Genomic DNA, 15,809 nt, shown 5'->3' on the forward strand with positions numbered 1-15,809 from the left:
GTTGGCTCTCCGACCCTGGGTTTTCCGTCGTGTTACGTCAACGTTGTTTTGCTGAGGACAAATGCTTTTGCTAACACTATACCAACCGTCAATGAAAGCTGTTATAGTGCTCGAGCCTCTGCTGAACTTTTTTAATATGAACAGTCCCTTTCACATTTTTCCTGGCTTAGGACTGGCTAGCACAGAAGCATGCTAATTATTTTTTGTTTTTTTCTTTTTACCTTCAGGTTTGTTCCTTTCTTCAACATTACTGGAGAAAATTATTATCATTTCAAATGGGCCATTGTCTAACTTCAGTATGGTTTCGGCCTTGGGACTATGTATTTGGCTATGTTAGTGACGGATAACGGAGGGTGGCAGTATGTCCTTCCCGTCTATGTCCCCTGGCAATGTTAGTGATGGATAACAGAGGGTGGCAGTATGTCCTTCTTGTAACCACCACAAGCCCCCCCTCCACCCCTATGTTATTGACGGATAACGGAGGGTGGCAGCAGATTGTTCCTGTCACCACCACAAACTGTTAACCAAAATATATATATCCACGGTGTCTTCAGCTTCAGATAAACCAGGAGCCGGAACTGATAGGAAATCATCTGTGTCGTTGGCTCCCCGACCCTGGGTTTCCCGTCGTGTTACGTCAACGTTGTTTTGCTGAGGACAAATACTTTTGCCAACACTATACCAAGTGTCAATGAAAGATGTTATAGTGCTCGAGCCTCTGCTGACCTTTTTTAATATGAACAGTCCCTTTCACATTTTTCCTGGCTTAGGACTGGCTAGCATAGAAGCATGCTAAATATTTTTTGTTTTTTTTCTTTTTACCTTCAGGTTTGTTCCTTTTTTCAACATTACTGGAGAAAACCATTATCATTTCAAATGGGCCATTGTCTAACTTCAGTATGGCTTCGGCCTTGGGACTATGTATTTGGCTATGTTAGTGATGGATAACGGAAGGTGGCAGTATGTCCTTCCTGTCTATGTCCCCTGGCAATGTTAGTGATGGATAACAGAGGGTGGCAGTGTGTCCTTCTTGTAACCACCACAAGCCCCCCCTCCACCCCTATGTTATTGACGGATAATGGAGGGTGGCAGCAGATTGTTCCTGTCACCACCACAAACTGTTAACCAACACATATATATCCACGGTGTCTTCAGCTTCAGATACAGCAGGAGCCGGAACTGATAGGAAATCATCTGTGTCGTTGGCTCTCCGACCCTGGGTTTTCCGTCGTGTTACGTCAACGTTGTTTTGCTGAGGACAAATACTTTTGCCAACACTATACCAACCGACAATGAAAGCTGTTACAGTGCTCGAGCCTCTGCTGACCTTTTTTAATATGAACATTCCCTTTCACATTTTTCCTGGCTTAGGATTGGCTAGCACAGAAGCATGCTAAATATTTTTTTGTTTTTTTTCTTTTTACCTTCAGGTTTGTTCCTTTCTTCAACATTACTGGAGAAAACCATTATCATTTCAAATGGGCCATTGTCTAACTTCAGTATGGCTTCGGCCTTGGGACTATGTATTTGGCTATGTTAGTGATGGATAACAGAGGGTGGCAGTATGTCTTTCTTGTAACCACCACAAGCCCCCCCTCCACCCCTATGTTATTGACGGATAACGGAGGGTGGCAGCAGATTGTTCCTGTCACCACCACAAACTGTTAACCAACACATATATATCCACAGTGTCTTCAGCTTCAGATACACCAGGAGCCGGAACTGATAGGAAATCATCTGTGTCGTTGGCTCTCCGCCCCTGGGTTTTCCGTCGTGTTACGTCAACGTTGTTTTGCTGAGGACAAATACTTTTGCAACACTATACCAACCGACAATGAAAGCTGTTATAGTGCTCGAGCCTCTGCTGACCTTTTTTAATATGAACAGTCCCTTTCACATTTTTCCTGGCTTAGGACTTGCTAGCACAGAGGCATGCTAAATATTTTTTGTTTTTTTTTTTCTTTTTTCCTTCAGGTTTGTTCCTTTCTTCAACATTACTGGAGATAACCATTATCATTTCAAATGGGCCATTGTCTAACTTCAGTATGGCTTCGGCCTTGGGACTATGTATTTGGCTATGTTAGTGACGGATAACGGAGGGTGGCAGTATGTCCTTCCTGTCTATGTCCACTGGCAATGTTAGTGATGGATAACAGAGGGTGGCAGTATGTCCTTCTTGTAACCACCACAAGCCCCCCCTCCACCCCTATGTTATTGACGGATAACGGAGGGTGGCAGCAGATTGTTCCTGTCACCACCACAAACTGTTAACCAACACATATATATCCACGGTGTCTTCAGCTTCAGATACACCAGGAGCCGGAACTGATAGGAAATCATCTGTGTCGTTGGCTCTCCGACCCTGGGTTTTCCGTCGTGTTACGTCAACGTTGTTTTGCTGAGGACAAATGCTTTTGCTAACACTATACCAACCGTCAATGAAAGCTGTTATAGTGCTCGAGCCTCTGCTGAACTTTTTTAATATGAACAGTCCCTTTCACATTTTTCCTGGCTTAGGACTGGCTAGCACAGAAGCATGCTAATTATTTTTTGTTTTTTTCTTTTTACCTTCAGGTTTGTTCCTTTCTTCAACATTACTGGAGAAAACCATTATCATTTCAAATGGGCCATTGTCTAACTTCAGTATGGCTTCGGCCTTGGGACTATGTATTTGGCTATGTTAGTGACGGATAACGGAGGGTGGCAGTATGTCCTCCTGTCTATGTCCCCTGGCAATGTTAGTGATGGATAACAGAGGGTGGCAGTATGCCTTCTTGTAACCACCACAAGCCCCCCCTCCACCCTTATGTTATTGACGGATAACGGAGTGTGGCAGCAGATTGTTCCTGTCACCACCACAAACTGTTAACCAACACATATATATCCACGGTGTCTTCAGCTTCAGATACACCAGGAGCCGCAACTGATAGGAAATCATCTGTGTCGTTGGCTCCCCGACCCTGGGTTTCCCGTCATGTTACGTCAACTTTGTTTTGCTGAGGACAAATACTTTTGCCAACACTATACCAAGTGTCAATGAAAGCTGTTATAGTGCTCGAGCCTCTGCTGACCTTTTTTAATATGAACAGTCCCTTTCACATTTTTCCTGGCTTAGGACTGGCTAGCACAGAAGCATTCTAAATATTTTTTGTTTTTTTTCATTTTACATTCTGGTTTGTTCCTTTCTTCAACATTACTGGAGAAAATCATTATCATTTCAAATGGGCCATTGTCTAACTTCAGTATGGTTTCGGCATTGGGACTATGTATTTGGCTATGTTAGTGACGGATAACGGAGGGTGGCAGTATGTCCTTCCTGTCTATGTCCCCTGGCAATGTTAGTGATGGATAACAGAGGGTGGCAGTATGTCCTTCTTGTAACCACCACAAGCCCCCCCTCCACCCCTATGTTATTGACGGATAACGGAGGGTGGCAGCAGATTGTTCCTGTCACCACCACAAACTGTTAACCAACACATATATATCCACGGTGTCTTCAGCTTCAGATAAACCAGGAGCCGGAACTGATAGGAAATCATCTGTGTCGTTGGCTCCCCGACCCTGAGTTTCCCGTCGTGTTACGTCAACGTTGTTTTGCTGAGGACAAATACTTTTGCCAACACTATACCAAGTGTCAATGAAAGCTGTTATAGTGCTCGAGCCTCTGCTGACCTTTTTTAATATGAACAGTCCCTTTCACATTTTTCCTGGCTTAGGACTGGCTAGCATAGAAGTATGCTAAATATTTTTTGTTTTTTTTCTTTTTACCTTCAGGTTTGTTCCTTTCTTCAACATTACTGGAGAAAACCATTATCATTTCAAATGGGCCATTGTCTAACTTCAGTATGGCTTCGGCCTTGGGACTATGTATTTGGCTATGTTAGTGACGGATAACGGAGGGTGGCAGTATGTCCTTCCTGTCTATGTCCCCGGGCAATGTTAGTGATGGATAACAGAGGGTGGCAGTATGTCCTTCTTGTAACCACCACAAGCACCCCCTCCACCCCTATGTTATTTACGGATAACGGAGGGTGGCAGCAGATTGTTCCTGTCACCACCACAAACTGTTAACCAACACATATATATCCACGGTGTCTTCAGCTTCAGATACACCAGGAGCCGCAACTGATAGGAAATCATCTGTGTCGTTGGCTCCCCGACCCTGGGTTTCCCGTCGTGTTACGTCAACGTTGTTATGCTGAGGACAAATACTTTTGCCAACACTATACCAAGTGTCAATGAAAGCTGTTATAGTGCTCGAGCCTCTGCTGACCTTTTTTAATATGAACAGTCCCTTTCACATTTTTCCTGGCTTAGGACTGGCTAGCACAGAAGCATTCTGAATATTTTTTGTTTTTTTTCATTTTACATTCTGGTTTGTTCCTTTCTTCAACATTACTGGAGAAAATCATTATCATTTCAAATGGGCCATTGTCTAACTTCAGTATGGTTTCGGCATTGGGACTATGTATTTGGCTATGTTAGTGACGGATAACGGAGGGTGGCAGTATGTCCTTCCCGTCTATGTCCTCTGGCAATGTTAGTGATGGATAACAGAGGGTGGCAGTATGTCCTTCTTGTAACCACCACAAGCCCCCCCTCCACCCCTATGTTATTGACGGATAACGGAGGGTGGCAGCAGATTGTTCCTGTCACCACCACAAACTGTTAACCAACACATATATATCCACGGTGTCTTCAGCTTCAGATAAACCAGGAGCCGGAACTGATAGGAAATCATCTGTGTCGTTGGCTCCCCGACCCTGGGTTTCCCGTCGTGTTACGTCAACGTTGTTTTGCTGAGGACAAATACTTTTGCCAACACTATACAAAGTGTCAATGAAAGCTGTTATAGTGCTCGAGCCTCTGCTGACCTTTTTTAATATGAACAGTCCCTTTCACATTTTTCCTGGCTTAGGACTGGCTAGCATAGAAGTATGCTAAATATTTTTTCTTTTTTTTCTTTTTACCTTCAGGTTTGTTCCTTTTTTCAACATTACTGGAGAAAACCATTATCATTTCAAATGGGCCATTGTCTAACTTCAGTATGGCTTCGGCCTTGGGACTATGTATTTGGCTATGTTAGTGATGGATAACGGAAGGTGGCAGTATGTCCTTCCTGTCTATGTCCCCTGGCAATGTTAGTGATGGATAGCAGAGGGTGGCAGTGTGTCCTTCTTGTAACCACCACAAGCCCCCCCTCCACCCCTATGTTATTGACGGATAATGGAGGGTGGCAGCAGATTGTTCCTGTCACCACCACAAACTGTTAACCAACACATATATATCCACGGTGTCTTCAGCTTCAGATACAGCAGGAGCCGGAACTGATAGGAAATCATCTGTGTCGTTGGCTCTCCGACCCTGGGTTTTCCGTCGTGTTACGTCAACGTTGTTTTGCTGAGGACAAATACTTTTGCCAACACTATACCAACCGACAATGAAAGCTGTTACAGTGCTCGAGCCTCTGCTGACCTTTTTTAATATGAACATTCCCTTTCACATTTTTCCTGGCTTAGGATTGGCTAGCACAGAAGCATGCTAAATATTTTTTTGTTTTTTTTCTTTTTACCTTCAGGTTTGTTCCTTTCTTCAACATTACTGGAGAAAACCATTATCATTTCAAATGGGCCATTGTCTAACTTCAGTATGGCTTCGGCCTTGGGACTATGTATTTGGCTATGTTAGTGATGGATAACAGAGAGTGGCAGTATGTCCTTCTTGTAACCACCACAAGCCCCCCCTCCACCCCTATGTTATTGACGGATAACGGATGGTGGCAGCAGATTGTTCCTGTCACCACCACAAACTGTTAACCAACACATATATATCCATGGTGTCTTCAGCTTCAGATACAGCAGGAGCAGGAACTAATAGGAAATCATCTGTGTCGTTGGCTCTCCGACCCTGGGTTTTCCATCGTGTTACGTCAACGTTGTTTTGCTGAGGACAAATACTTTTGCCAACACTATACCAAGTGTCAATGAAAGCTGTTATAGTGCTCGAGCCTCTGCTGACCTTTTTTAATATGAAGAGTCCCTTTCACATTTTTCCTGGCTTAGGACTGGCTAGCACAGAAGCATGCTAAATATTTTTTGTTTTTTTTCTTTTTTCCTTCAGGTTTGTTCCTTTCTTCAACATTACTGGAGAAAACCATTATCATTTCAAATGTGCCATTGTCTAACTTCAGTATGGCTTCGGCCTTGGGACTATGTATTTGGCTATGTTAGTGACGGATAACGGAGGGTGGCAGTATGTCCTGCCTGTCTATGTCCCCTGGCAATGTTAGTGATGGATAACAGAGGGTGGCAGTATGTCCTTCTTGTAACCACCACAAGCCCCCCCTCCACCCCTATGTTATTGAGGATAACGGAGGGTGGTAGCAGATTGTTCCTGTCACCACCACAAACTGTTAACCAACACATATATATCCACGGTGTCTTCAGCTTCAGATACACCAGGAGCCGCAACTGATAGGAAATCATCTGTGTCGTTGGCTCCCCGACCCTGGGTTTCCCGTCGTGTTACGTCAACGTTGTTTTGCTGAGGACAAATACTTTTGCCAACACTATACCAAGTGTCAATGAAAGCTGTTATAGTGCTCGAGCCTCTGCTGACCTTTTTTAATATGAACAGTCCCTTTCACATTTTTCCTGGCTTAGGACTGTCTAGCACAGAAGCATGCTAAATATTTTTTGTTTTTTTTTCATTTTACATTCTGGTTTGTTCCTTTCTTCAACATTACTGGAGAAAATCATTATCATTTCAAATGGGCCATTGTCTAACTTCAGTATGGTTTCGGCCTTGGGACTATGTATTTGGCTATGTTAGTGACGGATAACGGAGGGTGGCAGTATGTCCTTCCCGTCTATGTCCCCTGGCAATGTTAGTGATGGATAACAGAGGGTGGCAGTATGTCCTTGTAACCACCACAAGCCCCCCCTCCACCCCTATGTTATTGACGGATAACGGAGGGTGGCAGCAGATTGTTCCTGTCACCACCACAAACTGTTAACCAACACATATATATCCACGGTGTCTTCAGCTTCAGATAAACCAGGAGCCGGAACTGATAGGAAATCATCTGTGTCGTTGGCTCCCCGACCCTGGGTTTCCCATCGTGTTACGTCAACGTTGTTTTGCTTAGGACAAATACTTTTGCCAACACTATACCAAGTGTCAATGAAAGCTGTTATAGTGCTCGAGCCTCTGCTGACCTTTTTTAATATGAACAGTCCCTTTCACATTTTTCCTGGCTTAGGACTGGCTAGCACAGAAGCATGCTAAATATTTTTTGTTTTTTTTTTATTTTACATTCTGGTTTGTTCCTTTCTTCAACATTACTGGAGAAAATCATTATCATTTCAAATGGGCCATTGTCTAACTTCAGTATGGTTTCGGCCTTGGGACTATGTATATGGCTATGTTAGTGACGGATAACGGAGGGTGGCAGTATGTCCTTCCCGTCTATGTCCCCTGGCAATGTTAGTGATGGATAACAGAGGGTGGCAGTATGTCCTTCTTGTAACAACCACAAGCCCCCCCTCCACAACTATGTTATTGACGGATAACGGAGGGTGGCAGCAGATTGTTCCTGTCACCACCACAAACTGTTAACCAACACATATATATCCACGGTGTCTTCAGCTTCAGATAAACCAGGAGCCGGAACTGATAGGAAATCAACTGTGTCGTTGGCTCCCCGACCCTGGGTTTCCCGTCGTGTTACGTCAACGTTGTTTTGCTTAGGACAAATACTTTTGCCAACACTATACCAAGTGTCAATGAAAGCTGTTATAGTGCTCGAGCCTCTGCTGACCTTTTTTAATATGAACAGTCCCTTTCACATTTTTCCTGGCTTAGGACTGTCTAGCATAGAAGTATGCTAAATATTTTTTGTTTTTTTTCTTTTTACCTTCAGGTTTGTTCCTTTTTTCAACATTACTGGAGGAAACCATTGTCATTTCAAATGGGCCATTGTCTAACTTCAGTATGGCTTCGGCCTTGGGACTATGTATTTGGCTCTGTTAGTGATGGATAACAGAGGGTGGCAGTATGTCCTTCTTGTAACCACCACAAGCCCCCCCTCCACCCCTATGTTATTGACGGATAACGGAAGGTGGCAGCAGATTGTTCCTGTCACCACCACAAACTGTTAACCAACACATATATATCCACGGTGTCTTCAGCTTCAGATACAGCAGGAGCCGGAACTGATAGGAAATCATCTGTGTCGTTGGCTCTCCGACCCTGGGTTTTCCGTCGTGTTACGTCAACGTTGTTTTGCTGAGGACAAATACTTTTGCCCACACTATACCAACCGACAATGAAAGCTGTTATAGTGCTCGAGCCTCTGCTGACCTTTTTTAATATGAACAGTCCCTTTCACATTTTTCCTGGCTTAGGACTGGCTAGCACAGAAGCATGCTAAATATTTTTTGTTTTTTTTCTTTTTTCCTTCAGGTTTGTTCCTTTCTTCAACATTACTGGAGAAAACCATTATCATTTCAAATGTGCCATTGTCTAACTTCAGTATGGCTTCGGCCTTGGGACTATGTATTTGGCTATGTTAGTGACGGATAACGGAGGGTGGCAGTATGTCCTTCCTGTCTATGTCCCCTGGCAATGTTAGTGATGGATAACAGAGGGTGGCAGTATGTCCTTCTTGTAACCACCACAAGCCCCCCCTCCACCCCTATGTTATTGACGGATAATGGAGGGTGGTAGCAGATTGTTCCTGTCACCACCACAAACTGTTAACCAACACATATATATCCACGGTGTCTTCAGCTTCAGATACACCAGGAGCCGGAACTGATAGGAAATCATCTGTGTCGTTGGCTCTCCAACCCTGGGTTTCCCGTCGTGTTATGTCAACGTTGTTTTGCTGAGGACAAATACTTTTGCCAACACTATACCAAGTGTCAATGAAAGCTGTTATACTGTTCGAGCCTCTGCTGAACTTTTTTAATATGGACAGTCCCTTTCACATTTTTCCTGGCTTAGGACTGGCTAGCACAGAAGCATGCTAAATATTTTTTGTTTTTTTTCTTTTTACATTCAGGTTTGTTCCTTTCTTCAACATTACTGGAGAAAATCATTATCATTTCAAATGGGCCATTGTGTAACTTCAGTATGGTTTTGACCTTGGGTCTATGTATTTGACTATGTTAGTGACGGATAACGGAGGGTGGCAGTATGTCCTTCCTGTCTATGTCCCCTGGCAATGTTAGTGATGGATAACAAAGGGTGGCAGTATGTCCTTCTTGTAACCACCACAAGCCCCCACTCCACCCCTATGTTATTGACAGATAACGGAGGGTGGCAGCAGATTGTTCCTGTCACCACCACAAACTGTTAACCAACACATATATATCCACGGTGTCTTCAGCTTAAGATACACCAGGAGCCGGAACTGATAGGAAATCATCTGTGTCGTTGGCTCCCCGACCCTGGGTTTCCCATCGTGTTACGTCAACGTTGTTTTGCTGAGGACAAATACTTTTGTCAACACTATACCAATTGTCAATGAAAGTTGTTATAGTGCTCGAGCCTCTGCTGACCTTTTTTAATATGAACAGTCCCTTTCACATTTTTCCTGGCTTAGGTCTGGCTAGCACAGAAGCATGCTAAAAATTTTTTGTTTTTTTTCTTTTTACCTTCAGGTTTGTTCCTTTCTTCAACATTACTCGAGAAAACCATTATCATTTCAAATGGGCCATTGTCTAACTTCAGTATGGCTTCGGCCTTGGGACTATGTTTTTGGCTATGTTAGTGATGGATAACGGAAGGTGGCAGTATGTCCTTCTTGTCTATGTCCCCTGGCAATGTTAGTGATGGATAACAGAGGGTGACAGTATGTCCTTCTTGTAACCACCACAAGCCCCCCCTCCACCCCTATGTTATTGACGGATAACGGAGGGTGGCAGCAGATTGTTCCTGTCACCACCACAAACTGTTAACCAACACATATATATCCACGGTGTCTTCAGCTTCAGATACACCAGGAGCCGGAACTGATAGGAAATCATGTGTGTCGTTGGCTCCCCAACCCTGGGTTTCCCGTCGTGTTACGTCAACGTTGTTTTGCTGAGGACAAATACTTTTGCCAACACTATACCAAGTGTCAATGAAAGCTGTTATAGTGCTCGAGCCTCGGCTGACCTTTTTTAATATGAACAGTCCCTTTCACATATTTCCTGGCTTAGGACTGGCTAGCACAGAAGCATGCTAAATATTTTTTGTTTTTTTTCTTTTTTCCTTCAGGTTTGTTCCTTTCTTCAACATTACTGGAGAAAACCATTATCATTTCAAATGTGCCATTGTCTAACTTCAGTATGGCTTCGGCCTTGGGACTATGTATTTGGCTATGTTAGTGACGGATAACGGAGGGTGGCAGTACGTCCTTCGTGTCTATGTCCCCTGGCAATGTTAGTGATGGATAACAGAGGGTGGCAGTATGTCCTTCTTGTAACCACCACAAGCCCCCCCTCCACCCCTATGTTATTGACGGATAACGGAGGGTGGTAGCAGATTGTTCCTGTCACCACCACAAACTGTTAACCAACACATATATATCCACGGTGACTTCAGCTTCAGATACACCAGGAGCCGCAACTGATAGGAAATCATCTGTGTCGTTGGCTCCCCGACCCTGGGTTTCCCGTCGTGTTACGTCAACGTTGTTTTGCTGAGGACAAATACTTTTGCCAACACTATACCAAGTGTCAATGAAAGCTGTTATAGTGCTCGAGCCTCTGCTGACCTTTTTTAATATGAACAGTCCCTTTCACATTTTTCCTGGCTTAGGACTGGCTAGCACAGAAGCATGCTAAATATTTTTTGTTTTTTTTTATTTTACATTCTGGTTTGTTCCTTTCTTCAACATTACTGGAGAAAATCATTATCATTTCAAATGGGCCATTGTCTAACTTCAGTATGGTTTCGGCCTTGGGACTATGTATATGGCTATGTTAGTGACGGATAACGGAGGGTGGCAGTATGTCCTTCCCGTCTATGTCCCCTGGCAATGTTAGTGATGGATAACAGAGGGTGGCAGTATGTCCTTCTTGTAACCACCACAAGCCCCCCCTCCACCCCTACGTTATTGACGGATAACGGAGGGTGGCAGCAGATTGTTCCTGTCACCACCACAAACTGTTAACCAACACATATATATCCACGGTGTCTTCAGCTTCAGATACACCAGGAGCCGGAACTGATAGGAGATCATCTGTGTCGTTGGCTCTCCGACCCTGGGTTTTCCGTCGTGTTACGTCAACGTTGTTTTGCTGAGGACAAATACTTTTGCCAACACTATAATAACCGACAATGAAAGCTGTTATAGTGCTCGAGCCTCTGCTGACCTTTTTTAATATGAACAGTCCCATTCACATTTTTCCTGGCTTAGGACTTGCTAGCACAGAAGCATGCCAAATATTTTTTGTTTTTTTTCTTTTTTCCTTCAGGTTTGTTCCTTTCTTCAACATTACTGGAGAAAACCATTATCATTTCAAATGGGCCATTGTCTAACTTCAGTATGACTTCGGCCTTGGGACTATGTATTTGGCTATGTTAGTGACGGATAACGGAGGGTGGCAGTATGTCCTTCCTGTCTATGTCCCCTGGCAATGTTAGTGATGGATAACAGAGGGTGGCAGTATGTCCTTCTTGTAACCACCACAAGCCCCCCCTCCACCCCTATGTTATTGACGGATAATGGAGGGTGGTAGCAGATTGTTCCTGTCACCACCACAAACTGTTAACCAACACATATATATCCACGGTGTCTTCAGCTTCAGATACACCAGGAGCCGGAACTGATAGGAAATCATCTGTGTCGTTGGCTCCCCGACCCTGGGTTTCCCGTCGTGTTATGTCAACGTTGTTTTGCTGAGGACAAATACTTTTGCCAACACTATACCAAGTGTCAATGAAAGCTGTTATAGTGTTCGAGCCTCTGCTGAACTTTTTTATATGGACAGTCCCTTTCACATTTTTCCTGGCTTAGGACTGGCTAGCACAGAAGCATGCTAAATATTTTTTGTTTTTTTTTCTTTTTACATTCAGGTTTGTTCCTTTCTTCAACATTACTGGAGAAAATCATTATCATTTCAAATGGGCCTTTGTGTAACTTCAGTATGGTTTCGACCTTGGGTCTATGTATTTGACTATGTTAGTGACGGATAACGGAGGGTGGCAGTATGTCCTTCCTGTCTACGTCCCCTGGCAATGTTAGTGATGGATAACAAAGGGTGGCAGTATGTCCTTCTTGTAACAACCACAAGCCCCCCCTCCACCCCTATGTTATTGACAGATAACGGAGGGTGGCAGCAGATTGTTCCTGTCACCACCACAAACTGTTAACCAACACATATATATCCACGGTGTCTTCAGCTTAAGATACACCAGGAGCCGGAACTGATGGGAAATCATCTGTGTCGTTGGCTCCCCGACCCTGGGTTTCCCATCGTGTTACGTCAACGTTGTTTTGCTGAGGACATATACTTTTGTCAACACTATACCAATTGTCAATGAAAGTTGTTATAGTGCTCGAGCCTCTGCTGACCTTTTTTAATATGAACAGTCCCTTTCACATTTTTCCTGGCTTAGGACTGGCTAGCACAGAAGCATGCTAAAAATTTTTTGTTTTTTTTCTTTTTACCTTCAGGTTTGTTCCTTTCTTCAACATTACTGGAGAAAACCATTTTCATTTCAAATGGGCCATTGTCTAACTTCAGTATGGCTTCGACCTTGGGACTATGTATTTGGCTATGTTGGTGACGGATAACGGAGGGTGGCAGTATGTCCTTCCTGTCTATGTCCCCTGGCAATGTTAGTGATGGATAACAGAGGGTGGCAGTATGTCCTTCTTGTAACCACCACAAGCCCCCCCTCCACCCCTATGTTATTGACGGATAACGGAGGGTGGCAGCAGATTGTTCCTGTCACCACCACAAACTGTTAACCAACACATATATATCCACGGTGTCTTCAGCTTCAGATACACCAGGAGCCGGAACTGATAGGAAATCATCTGTGTCGTTGGCTCCCCGACCCTGGGTTTCCCGTCGTGTTACGTCAACGTTGTTTTGCTGAGGACAAATACTTTTGCCAACACTATACCAAGTGTCAATGAAAGCTGTTATAGTGCTCAAGCCTCTGCTGACCTTTTTTAATATGAACAGTCCCTTTCACATTTTTCCTGGCTTAGGACTGGCTAGCATAGAAGTATGCTAAATATTTTTTGTTTTTTTTTCTTTTTACCTTCAGCTTTGTTCCTTTTTTCAACATTACTGGGGAAAACCATTATCATTTCAAATTGGCCATTGTCTAACTTCAGTATGGCTTCGGCCTTGGGACTATGTATTTGGCTATGTTAGAGATGGATAACGGAAGGTGGCAGTATGTCCTTCCTGTCTATGTCCCCTGGCAATGTTAGTGATGGATAACAGAGGGTGACAGTATGTCCTTCTTGTAACCACCACAAGCCCCCCCTCCACCCCTATCTTATTGACGGATAACGGAGGGTGGCAGCAGATTGTTCCTGTCACAACCACAAACTGTTAACCAACACATATATATCCACGGTGTCTTCAGCTTCAGATACACCAGGAGCCGGAACTGATAGGAAATCATGTGTGTCGTTGGCTCCCCAACCCTGGGTTTCCCGTCGTGTTACGACAACGTTGTTTTGCTGAGGACAAATACTTTTGCCAACACTATACCAACCGTCAATGAAAGCTGTTATAGTGCTCGAGACTCGGCTGGCCTTTTTTAATATGAACAGTCCCTTTCACATTTTTCCTGGCTTAGGACTGGCTAGCACAGAAGCATGCTAAATATTTTATGTTTTTTTCTTTTTACCTTCAGGTTTGTTCCTTTCTTCAACATTACTGGAGAAAACCATTATCATTTCAAATGGGCCATTGTCTAACTTCAGTATGGTTTCGTCCTTGGGACTATGTATTTGGCTATGTTAGTGATGGATAACGGAAGGTGGCAGTATGTCCTTCCTGTCTATGTCCCCTGGCAATGTTAGTGATGGATAACAGAGGGTGGCAGTATGTCCTTCTTGTAACCACCACAAGCCCCCTCTCCACCCCTATGTTATTGACGGATAACGGAGGGTGGCAGCAGATTGTTCCTGTCACCACCACAAACTGTTAACCAACACATATATATCCACGGTGTCTTCAGCTTCAGATACACCAGGAGCCGGAACTGATAGGAAATCATCTGTGTCGTTGGCTCCCCGACCCTGGGTTTCCCGTCGTGTTACGTCAACGTTGTTTTGCTGAGGACAAATACTTTTGCCAACACTATACCAAGTGTCAATGAAAGCTGTTATAGTGCTCGAGCCTCTGCTGACCTTTTTTAATATGAACAGTCCCTTTCACATTTTTCCTGGCTTAGGACTGGCTAGCACAGAAGCATGCTAAATATTTTTTTGTTTTTTTTCTTTTTACCTTCAGGTTTGTTCCTTTCTTCAACATTACTGGAGAAAACCATTATCATTTCAAATGGGCCATTGTCTAACTTCAGTATGGCTTCGGCCTTGGGACTATGTATTTGGCTATGTTAGTGACGGATAACGGAGGGTGGCAGTATGTCCTTCCTGTCTATGTCCCCTGGCAATGTTAGTGATGGGTAACAGAGGGTGGCAGTATGTCCTTCTTGTAACCACCACAAGCCCCCCCTCCACCCCTATGTTATTGACGGATAACGGAGGGTGGCAGCAGATTGTTCCTGTCACCACCACAAACTGTTAACCAACACATATATATCCACGGTGTCTTCAGCTTCAGATACACCAGGAGCCGGAACTGATAGGAAATCATCTGTGTCGTTGGCTCTCCGACCCTGGGTTTTCCGTCGTGTTACGTCAACGTTGTTTTGCTGAGGACAAATACTTTTGCCAACACTATACCAACCGTCAATGAAAGCTGTTATAGTGCTCGAGCCTCTGCTGACCTTTTTTAATATGAACAATCCCTTTCACATTTTTCCTGGCTTAGGACTGGCTAGCACAGCACCATGCTAAATATTTTTTTTTTCTTTTTACCTTCAGGTTTGTTCCTTTCTTCAACATTACTGGAGAAAACCATTATCATTTCAAATGGGCCATTGTCTAACTTCAATATGGCTTCGGCCTTGGGACTATGTATTTGGCTATGTTAGTGACGGATAATGGAGGGTGGCAGTATGTCCTTCCTGTCTATGTCCCCTGGCAATGTTAGTGATGGATAACAGAGGGTGGCAGTATGTCCTTCTTGAACCACCACAAGCCCCCCCTCCACCCCTATGTTATTGACGGATAACGGAGGGTGGCAGCAGATTGTTCCTGTCACCACCACAAACTGTTAACCAACACATATATATCCACGGAGTCTTCAGCTTAAGATACACCAGGAGTTGGAACTGATAGGAAATCATCTGTGTCGTTGGCTCCCAGAACCTGAGTTTCCCGTCGTGTTACGTCACCGTTGTTTTGCTGAGGACAAATACTTTTGCCAACACTGTACCAACCGTCATGAAATCTGTTATAGTGCTCGACCCTCTGCTGATCTTTTTTAATATGAACAGTCCCTTTCACATTTTTCCTGGCTTAGGACTGGCTAGCACAGAAGCATGCTAAATATTTTTTGTTTTTTTTTTTCTTTTTACCTTCTGGTTTGTTCCTTTCTTCAACATTACTGGAGAAAACCATTATCATTTCAAATGGGCCATTGTCTAACTTCAGTATGGCTTCGGCCTTGGGACTATGTATTTGGCTATGTTAGTGACGGATAACGGAGGGTGGCAGTATG

Source organism: Schistocerca gregaria, chromosome 5 (genome assembly GCF_023897955.1).
Source record: "Schistocerca gregaria isolate iqSchGreg1 chromosome 5, iqSchGreg1.2, whole genome shotgun sequence".
Lineage (NCBI taxonomy): Eukaryota > Metazoa > Arthropoda > Insecta > Orthoptera > Acrididae > Schistocerca > Schistocerca gregaria.